Source organism: Mastomys coucha, chromosome X, assembly GCF_008632895.1.
Source record: "Mastomys coucha isolate ucsf_1 chromosome X, UCSF_Mcou_1, whole genome shotgun sequence".
NCBI classification, from domain to species: domain Eukaryota; kingdom Metazoa; phylum Chordata; class Mammalia; order Rodentia; family Muridae; genus Mastomys; species Mastomys coucha.
In genome coordinates this window covers 94,771,249-94,781,054 of record NC_045030.1, presented here as the reverse complement: position 1 = coordinate 94,781,054, position 9,806 = coordinate 94,771,249, and the positions used below count along the sequence as shown (strand labels likewise).

The following is a 9,806-nucleotide window of genomic DNA, read 5'->3' as shown; positions in this document are numbered from 1 at the left end:
AAAAAAAAAAAAAAACCCTCAAATATTTAACTCTATGATCAACGAGGATTGGGAAAAAATCCAATTAATAAGGGGCTTTTGAGAAAATTATTACTAATACACAGATGGTAAATATTCAGAAATTCTATATCCTCATTTCTCATAATATGTCTTCAGATCAGGGAAAATTATGACTTTTAAACCTAACGTGTACATATTCTATATTTGGCCTTCAGAATTTAAAATAATTTTTTTCCAAAAGAAGAATAAACCTAAATTACAAGGCATGCTGAACAAGAAATACTGAACAATGTGTCTTGCTTTATCAACTTGGCACTGACAAAGCATGGGGGGAGGGGAGCTGGCTAGAGAGTTAGTCCATACCTCAGTGGTAGAGAGCCCTGGATTCAGAGCTCAAGTCCCAGTACATATACATATATATATATATATATATATATATATATATATATATATATATATATATATATGTCCCAGTACATATACACATACATGTATGTATATAGAGATAGATATATAGATATAGATATATAGATATAGATATAAAAACTATATACACACACACACAGAGGTAGGGTAGGAGAGACACTGATACAAGTCTTTGAGTATATGATATGGTCTACAGAGTTGTAGTCACCTGAAAGGACTTGTCAAGGTCAAAATTATTCTCAAAATACTTAGAAAGCTTCAAGGCTAACAAAAAGTAGTTATAAAGACGAGGAATGTACCTCAGAGGTAACACACTTACCTAGCAGGCCTGGTTTTCCTAAATTCAATACCCAGACCCCCCTCTCAAAAACTTACCTCTCACCTTTACTTTCTGATTTTCAGATGTTTTCACTTAATGAGTATTCAGAATGTGAATACCTGTCATATTTTTATAAGACCAAATGTTACAGCAAGATTTGTAAAAATATGGTCAGCAAAATAATTATCAAGAACTTTTGTTTTATGTTTTTTGAGACAGGGTCTCACTCTATAGCCCAGGCTGACTCTGAACTCACAGTCTTTTTCAATCTCCCAAGTGCTTGGATGAGCCATGACACCTAACTTCAAGTGTTTAATTAGTTTTGTACTTTTTTAGAAGATAGAAATTTTTCATTAAAAACCATTATTTATGTAACTTTAAGGGGGCTACTTTTCCAAAGAATTACAAGTATTTTAAAATTCCCTAGTATTAGTTTCAACATAAATCAATACAACCCACATAAACCAAAGTTCTTTACAATCCAAATAAATTCTAAGAGATATAAAGAGTATCAGTGAAGGGAAGTTAAGATAATTGACTACACAAAGCATGTACACATGCAAACATACACAAGAGAGAGAGAGAGAGAGAGAGCACGCGTACACGCTCGAGTGCACGCATGCACATGCACAGACACACACACACACACACACACACACACACACACACACACACATACATACACACTGCCTTGGAAGACTATTACAGCTATTTATATCACTGAAATTTCTAACAGTTCAAACTCTCTAGTGACCAGAGGAAAGAAGTCTGGTGGGGGTAAATTTGGAAGGAAATTAAAGGCACAGAAATTAAATGCTTCCCTTCTAGTTAGAAGGCTACCATTCTGATTTGAAGGCAAAATTCTAGACAACTAAATAGATCTTTCAAAATCAACTAGCTTCCATGTTTATGATATACATAGTAATTTATTGCTTTCATATTCCTCCCAAAGCTGCCCGAAAACTCACATAAAACTATAAGCTGTTTAGTATAAAGGCTAGACTCTCAAAGTTAGTTTATCCTTAATGAAAACTGTAAATGTTTCCATACTGCCTTCACTATCAAACTGTTCTACCAAAAATGACACCTACGAAGTAAATGCCATACTTGCATATTGAAATGAAAGTGTGAAGCTTACTATTTAAAAAAAATAGAATTAATTTCCAAATCATAAAATCTCACACAATTTCTATAATCTATCCATTAATTTTAAATTCAACAATCTCAAAGCAGCCAACTTCTCAAAATTATGTTTTTGGTATTTTGTTTTCTGGGTTTTGGGGGTTTTTTTTGGTTGTTGTTGGTGGTGGTGGGTTTTTATGGTTTTTTGTTAGTTTGGTTTGGTTTTGGGGTTTTTTTTTTGTTTTGGGTTTTGGTTTTTTTGGGTTTTTTGAGCTCTAAGAAGTGTTCCTTTTACCCTAAATACATACTACTACCTAAATCCTGAAAAAACACAGCTGAATGTGGGAAAAAGGACTGTGTATTTGTTTGATAGTGAAATTCTTGTCATCAAAATATTTTTATAGCTCAGTACTAAATTGCAAATGATAACTATTTAGTCATCCTGTGGTATACGAAAACTAAGAAAAATCCACCCATTTCAATACTATTTTTCATCTTTAATACTCCTTTACTACAAGAAGAAGTAGCCCAAGAGTGATGTCATGGAAAACAGCTTCCCTGGCCTTTAGAGATTGCATCCAGTGAGAATTCTAGGAACAGTCTCATTTGGGAAATAAAATCCCAAATCTTCTAAGCTACATTTTAACACGAAATCACAAATCATGTACTGTTAGCATTTTCATTCTCCCCCAAGAATTACATAACTAACATGAATCTTTTGGAAGCTCCTGATGTTATGATATAGACTTCCTGCAAGTTCACAATGCAGTATTAATTAATTCAAAAATATTATCAAAGACAAAAGAGACATTTTCTTTTTGTTGTTGTTGTTGTTGTTTTGGTTTTTTTGTTTTTTCAAGACAGGGTTTCCCTGTGTAGCCTTAGCTGTCCTGGAACTCACACTGTAGACCAGGCTGGCCTCGAACTCAGAAATCTGCCTGCCTCTGCCTCCCAAGTGCTGGGATTAAAGGCGTGCGCCACCACTGCCCAGCTAAAAGAGACATTTTCTATCTGTTCTTATTTGTTTCAACTATTCAGCTAGATTTTTCCCTCAATGCTGGCAGACAGAGCCCAGGGATTCACACATGGATGCAAGTTCTCTACCAATGAGCTTTAAGGAGCTCACAATAAAGAGAGAAAACTAAGCTTACTCAGTGGGTAAAGGTAGTTGCAGCCAAACAGGATGACTTGAGTGCCATACCTGGGACCCACATGGCAGTAGAGAACCTACTCCTTCCTACAAGTAGTTCTCTGACCTCCACACTAATGTTGTATGGCCTGTACGCATGTATGCAAACACAATAAACAGACAGATAATTGTAATTTTTTTAAGGATCCTTACAGCCAGTGAGAAAAGGAGCCTGTTGCCAAGCCTGATGATCTGAGCTTGATCCTTGGTTTAATCCCAATACTTGAGAGGCAGAGGCAAGCAGATCTCTATAAGTATGGGGCTAGCCTGGTCTACAAAGTGAGTTTCAGGACAACCAGAGCTATATAGAAACCTTGTCTCAAAATTACAAAGGAAGCTGGGCAGTGGTGGCACACGCCTTTGATCCCAGCACTTGGGAGGCAGAGGCAGGCAGATTTCTAAGTTCGAGGCCAGCCTGGTCTACAAAGTGAGCTCCAGGACAGCCAGGGCTATACAGAGAAACCCTGTCTCAAAAAAAAGAAAAAAAAAAAAGGAAATCAAAAAAGCAAAGGGCATCTACTTACATTTTATTTGGGGGGTAGGGGCAGCACGTTGTTTATTTTGAGACAGGATTTCTCACTTTGTAGCACTGGAGAGCCTTAACTCAGAGAATTTATCTTTGCCTCTTATGTATTTGAATTAAAGATCTAGGAGACCTTTAGATTTAAAACATCATCTATGCTTTAAACTTTCTTAATATTTTATTATGTGTATAGATTTTAGCTGCAGATGTCTGCGTACCATGTGAAGTGCCCAGTGGCCATGAGAGCCATCATAGTTTAGGATCATCTGGAACTACAGGTGGTTATGAGCTGCCATGTGGATTCTGGGAATTGAACCCAGGTCCTCTAGAAGAGCAACCAGTGCTCTTAACCACTGAGCTGTTTCTCCAGCCCCATGGTCATTTATTTTTATGCCAACAGTAAGTAATACAAGGTATACCTAGGGCAGAAATGACTTAAAAGAGCCTTTCCAATGGTTCCTAAAATGACAGTGACATGCTCCTTCAACTAATACATACATTCTCTCTCCCTCCCTCCTTTCCTCCCTTTTGTTGCTGCTGTTCCTAGAAAACCAGACTTACTCCACTTGTTCCTCTCTGGCTAAGATCACTCTATCCAGATTATCTATGACTAGAAAAAGTCACCTCATTGAGCCCTTGCCCCAAACCCATCTTAATATAACAGAACCCAATGAGGTTGGTGGCACACACCTTTATTCTCAGCACTCAGGAGGTAGGAGCAGGTGGATTTCTGTGAGTTCAAGGCCAGCCTGATCTACACAGGAGTTTCAAGACAGCCAACACTACACGGAGAAACCCTGTCTCAAAAAAAGCAAACAAAACTTAAATAGAAATTACAAAACCCTTCTACAGAATCTACAAAGAATCTATATCTCTACTCTCTGCTTTATTTTTTTCCCTATATTTAATGCTGAAGTACTTTTTTTTGAGACAGGGTCTCATATTCCAGGCTGTCTCTGCTGAGGAGATTCTGAACTGATCCATCCTACTGTCTCCACTTTCGTAGTGCCAAAACTATAAAAATGGGCCACCAAACTTTTAACTTTTTGTGCCAGGTATAGTTACATGTGCCTATAATTCCAGTACATGGGAGGCTGAGGCACGAGGATAACCTCAATTTTAAAGCAAACCTGGGCTATAGTTTAAGACTAGGGGAGAAAAATCTAAAACAAAACAAACAAAACCTTGTTAAAAACTATTAACACTACCTTGAATCTCCAGCACCTAGAACAGTGTGTGGCACATAGTAAATGCTTAGTAAATATCTGATGTACAGAAAAATTTACTCCACAAACTTCCATGTTCTATAACCACTTTCAATTTAAAGATGAAAAATCCAAACTATGAGGTTAAGTTACTGGCCTAAGGTTATGATATCAAATTATGGAGCTAGGGTCTTCTGAGTTCTACCCCTTCCTAATAAACCACTATTTATTTCTATAAGACCTCACCGTTGGCCAGCTTTTGTTGTTCTTCAATTTTAAAAAAGCCCAAATGAGCTATAGCACTCTAGTTCTAAGGAAATGTCTGACAACAAATTAATCTACAGCACATCCCCGACCCAGACCAAGAGTCATTGTCCTCATGTAACATTCAGTCCCCGAACCTGATAACTGGCCACCAACATCATAGGGACAGGGCCAAAATCAGGGGGAAACTGTTAAAGGTACTAAAATATAACATCTTTTCCTTTCTCCCATCTCCCTTGACTTGTCATGATATGTTTTTACTTGTTGGTATATGTTGTCCTAAGTAAAAAAATTAAAATTTTAAATTATTAGCACAAGTTTTACCATTATTTATATTGTACAATGTTAATTTATACACATCATTAAACCAAGTATAAACCCCAGCTTTTGAGCATCCATGAAGTCAGTCAAGCTAGCCTTGGTTCCATGATAACCCAAAGCAAGGCAGAGAGGTCAAACTCAGAAATGCCCAATAAAGTAGTCATCTGCAAAAATTATCTTCAGGACAAAGGATAAATCCAAAATATAAAAGCAGCCACTTTAAAGCTGGCTGTTCCTTTTCCAACTTAATCCTGCCCGCCTTACATTACTCTGTCTTTTTACAAAACACACAAGCATACTGTAAAAGACCACTGGCATTGGACCAGGGAATTAAATTTTAACATCTACTCAGAAAAAAAAAATTATGACTAAAAATAATATACTCCAAAATGCTCCTTTCACTTTTAATTGAGTATTGTAAGCCAAAACATTCTACAGTTTTGAAATTCTAGAAAGTAAATTCTATTTTGGGGCCACAAATATTTACTATCCTATTTTTTGCCAATTAACAGGTAATAGAGTATTAATTAACATCCTTTACCCTGACGAACTGGGACTTAAAGCGCCTACTAAGTGCTGTGATTAAAAATGAGAAATGAATTCCACAAATATTGCATTAAGTGATAAAAAGTTGAAATTCCCTGTACATTTCTAGATCTATTGAGCATTAGAGAAACATGAATGCATGTGTAAAGCTCTTGAAAAAAACATTTTCAAATGATTAGAAGTATTCAGTCATCCTGCTGTGTAGATACGAAAAGCAAACACTGAAATTAAATCCTAGACAGTAAAAAAAACCCACACTTTTAAAATGACAACGGTAAATCAGATTGACAAAGGAAGTGAACCTCTTAAAAATAAAAAGACTAAATAAATATAAGGTGTTAAATATTCTGAATAAGAAAAGGGGCTGAGAGGCCTAGAAAGATGAAAAGCCCTACAGTAACATTAAATTTGAATTAAAGGATACCGTTATTTAAATAAGCATTTCGCATTTTGTAGGGGGAGGGCCAACGAACAGCTATCCATCACTGCACTGTTCTGCTATTCCTTTTTTACTTATAATATAGAAATTAAGAGGTAGCAACAGTTAGCCACATTAACCACTCAAGCAAAGGTTACCTAAAGAAATGACCTTTCATTTTCTACAACACTTTACAGCTACAGATTATTTTCACATATATGACCTCATACAGTCCTCAGTACCTTTCTGATGTGGCTCTTATTGACTACATTGCACAGATAAGAAACTAAGGCTCTGCACGAGATTTCCTCAGCAAGAGATTTTCTCAGTCGGACCCAGACATTCTGATTCCATGCATTACGACGCACATTTCGCATAGTTCTATTTCAGGCACAAACAGGATTTTTAAAGGGAAGGAACCGGTTAGGGGGGAAATAATCATGGTACCTGCAGCTCTATGCTGCAAAAAATGGCTGAATTATGCTTCTTCCTTTTTTTTTTCCTCCTCTCTCTCGCCCCCCCCCCGCAGAAAAAAATTTACATTTCAAACAATTTAAGTAAACTCAAAGACAAATTAGCTCCCAGCATCTACAAAATGTTTGAGTGCGGCCAGTGCGGTGAGGGCCACGGAACCCGTGCCTTCCTCGGGGCCGCGGGCAAAGCCTGGGCTCTGCAGGCCGGCGGCCAGGGGCGGCTACGCACCTCGGGGGTCCTGTCCAGCCTCTAGTGGACGGCAGTCTGCATCAGGAAGAAGTGGGCCAGTGGCCGAACGGTGGGAGGGTCGGGCGCCGGGATGAACCGCGATAGGCTCCTCGGACCTCTACAAGGGGCCGCTCCCTGGCCGGGCCGGAGCGCTCCGGCGGGGGGCGAGTTTGCAAGCCCGAGGCCCCCTTCGAAGCAGTCCTGGGAAAGAAGACAGCAGTTGAGTGGCGAGTCCAAACAGTTGGGCTAGGCGTGATGCGCGCGGCGTCGGGGCCGGGGCCCAGCCTTGCCAATACCGGGGGACGTCGCGGCACCTCACGGGGCTCGGCGGGAGAGCCGCCTCAGGGCCACGAACTGGGGGACAGCCGAGGGGGCCGAGGGTACCAGAAACGCCAGCAGTAACGACATAGACGACGGCGTCTCCGGGTTTCTGCCCCAAAGCGCGCGGAGCCTCGGGATCACCCACGCCGGGGGTGGAGGAAAGCGGGAAAGGGGCGGGAAAGGGGCGGGGCGTGGGGGGCCACGAGCCAGGGGCCGCTCCGGGCCTCGCGCCCCCTGCGGGCCGCGGGAGCCGCCCGGGGCCCGCCCAGGGAGGCGGGGCCCACGGGCTAGGGGCACGGGCCAGGGTCTCTAGGACGCGGAAGCAAGCCTCTCCAAAAGAGAGGGCGGCGACGGGAAGCCATGGGTTAGAGAGCAGGCCCGGGAGGCCCCCTTAACCCCTGAAGGCGCCCCGTGGGGGCCAGCGCGCCGCCTGGCGGGTGTTTACCTTCCCCCTGGTCGAGCGCCAATGCCGCCATCTTTCAGCCCAAGCGCGTCACTTCCGGCGCCACGGAACGGGAGCCGGTGTGGGAATCGGGTAGAGGGAGGGTTGTCCCACGCCAGCTGCGCGCGTTGCCCCAGAGGCGGGCCTGCCACAGTAGCGGGGGCGGGGGTTGGCGTGGCGGGGAAGGGGTAGGAGGGAAAAGAGGTAGCCGGGCTCTGCAGGAGGGATCCGATGAGGTTTCCCCTCAGAGCACTGCCGTCGGGGCTGGAGAGACTCGGCTTTGCACCTCCCCCCCCCCCCCCGGCCGCAGGGTCACTCCGCCTGCCCGGGCGGTGGGCCCCGTGGCGCTGCGGCGAACACACTGTGCGCAAGTTGAGGGCTAGGAAACCCGGAAAATTCCATTTTTGCATCTTGCAGACCGTCCGATGAGGGGAGATTTGCCATTGGTACCTGTTATAAAAGTGACTAGATCAATGCCAAATGGCTTCATTTTTATAAGGCAATTTGCAGTGAATCATTGCGTCACGGTTCCACTTGGCTTATTGCATAGCAATTACATGTTTCACATGCAAATTTCCCAGAGATGGAAAAAGTCATCGAAAATGGCATATCTTCACCTGAGGTAGAAAAGTACGATCTAAAAAAGCGGATTTGTTTTGCATCAAAATAGGCAAAAACGAATATACAGAAGGCACCAATTTCTGTTCCTTGGGGAGGGGTCTGTTTGCCTGTTTGTTTTACAAATCTGCTCTAGGATTCTAGGTCATGGCTTTTAAATACTACCCTTACTTGATTTAAAAATATGGAAATACCACTATAAGATTTTTGTAAATTTATATCTCTGTAAGGAAGCTGTAGATGACAAATACACAGTTGAAGCCACTGGTTCTATGACCAGTTAAAAATTAAGGCACCCATTAACCATTTCTGATCTTAACAGATCTCTTTGCTTCCCCTATCTCTAGCTCCACCGAAGCCCATCCCCCACGGCCACATCGCCATTTCTCTCTAAATGAATATCCTGATGAACTTTTCAAGACACTGTGACTAAAAGCGATCAGTATCTCTTTCTAACAAACTTGATTAACATGCCACATTTCCCAAGAGGCCAGAGTAGCACATCGTGTACTGTTTTGCTGAAGTACACTACTTCGTTGTAAAAATAATTATTATTTTGGAAATAGGAAATAATTTCTATTCTGACTTAAACACTGAAAGTTCACAACTTGTTTCACCTGTTCTATTTTTTCCAATAGCCCTTTTAATGCCTTTATTTGTGTTGGTTATTTTTAAATCCTAGCTTGTTGGGCCAGTGAGATGGCTCAGCAGGTAAGGGTGCTTGCCACCAAGCCTGACTACCAGAGTTCTAGCCTCAGGATCCACAGAGTGGAAAAGAGAACTATCTTCACTCACAAGCTGTTCTCTGACCTTGACATGCGTTATGCCTGCACACATAAACACAGAAACAAAAGGTAGTAACTAGATTTTAAATTCTAGTTTGCTATCTTTGTATGTTACTCCATGACTACCCCAGAATATATTACCTTAAAACAACAAATTTAAAAATTAAACTATAAAATTAACTTTCAATTGCACACATTCAATGTCTGAACTTTATAAGTTTTATATGCTATATATAGATAGCTAAAAGAGTTGAATTTTTTACATTAACTAACAGACATACATTTTAAGCTGTACATTACTATGAGTGAGTGATCTGTCTAGAGACTTCTTTCTGTTTCTGATTTGGAAAACTGATATGTTTGTGTGTCACATGTAATATGTATAACAGTGAGTGGTGTCAAAAAGTATTATGATTAGTATACACATTTTATGGCATCATGTGATCTCATCTGGTATTTTGTTCTGTTCCTCTGCCCAAAGTCTTTTCAAAGATACTTTCCTGTTTCTGAAAGTGAAGGGATTTTTTTTGCCGATATGTATGAGTGTTTGGCTGCTTCTGTGTATGTGCACCTGCTGTATGCCTGGTATCCAGTGAAGTTAGAAG

The 9,806-nt window shown here is 41.0% G+C and overlaps 1 protein-coding gene across 5 annotated transcripts in view; it reads right to left on the bottom strand.

The window, feature by feature from the left end:
* Nucleotides 1-7,854, bottom strand: part of Klhl15 (kelch like family member 15) — a 48,588-nt gene extending 40,734 nt beyond the window's left edge. The window contains exons 1-2 of one of the 5 annotated variants that reach the window (XM_031365003.1): nucleotides 7,802-7,854; nucleotides 7,036-7,236 (exon numbers count right to left, since the gene is read on the bottom strand). The gene's annotated coding sequence lies outside the window, so the exon portion shown is untranslated. Of the gene's footprint in view, nucleotides 1-6,575; nucleotides 6,731-7,035; nucleotides 7,530-7,801 lie in introns of those variants that run through there. The other 4 variants (XM_031364993.1, XM_031365011.1, XM_031364983.1 and 1 more) reach the window with 4 other exon arrangements.
* Nucleotides 7,855-9,806: the final 1,952 nt, after the last annotated feature.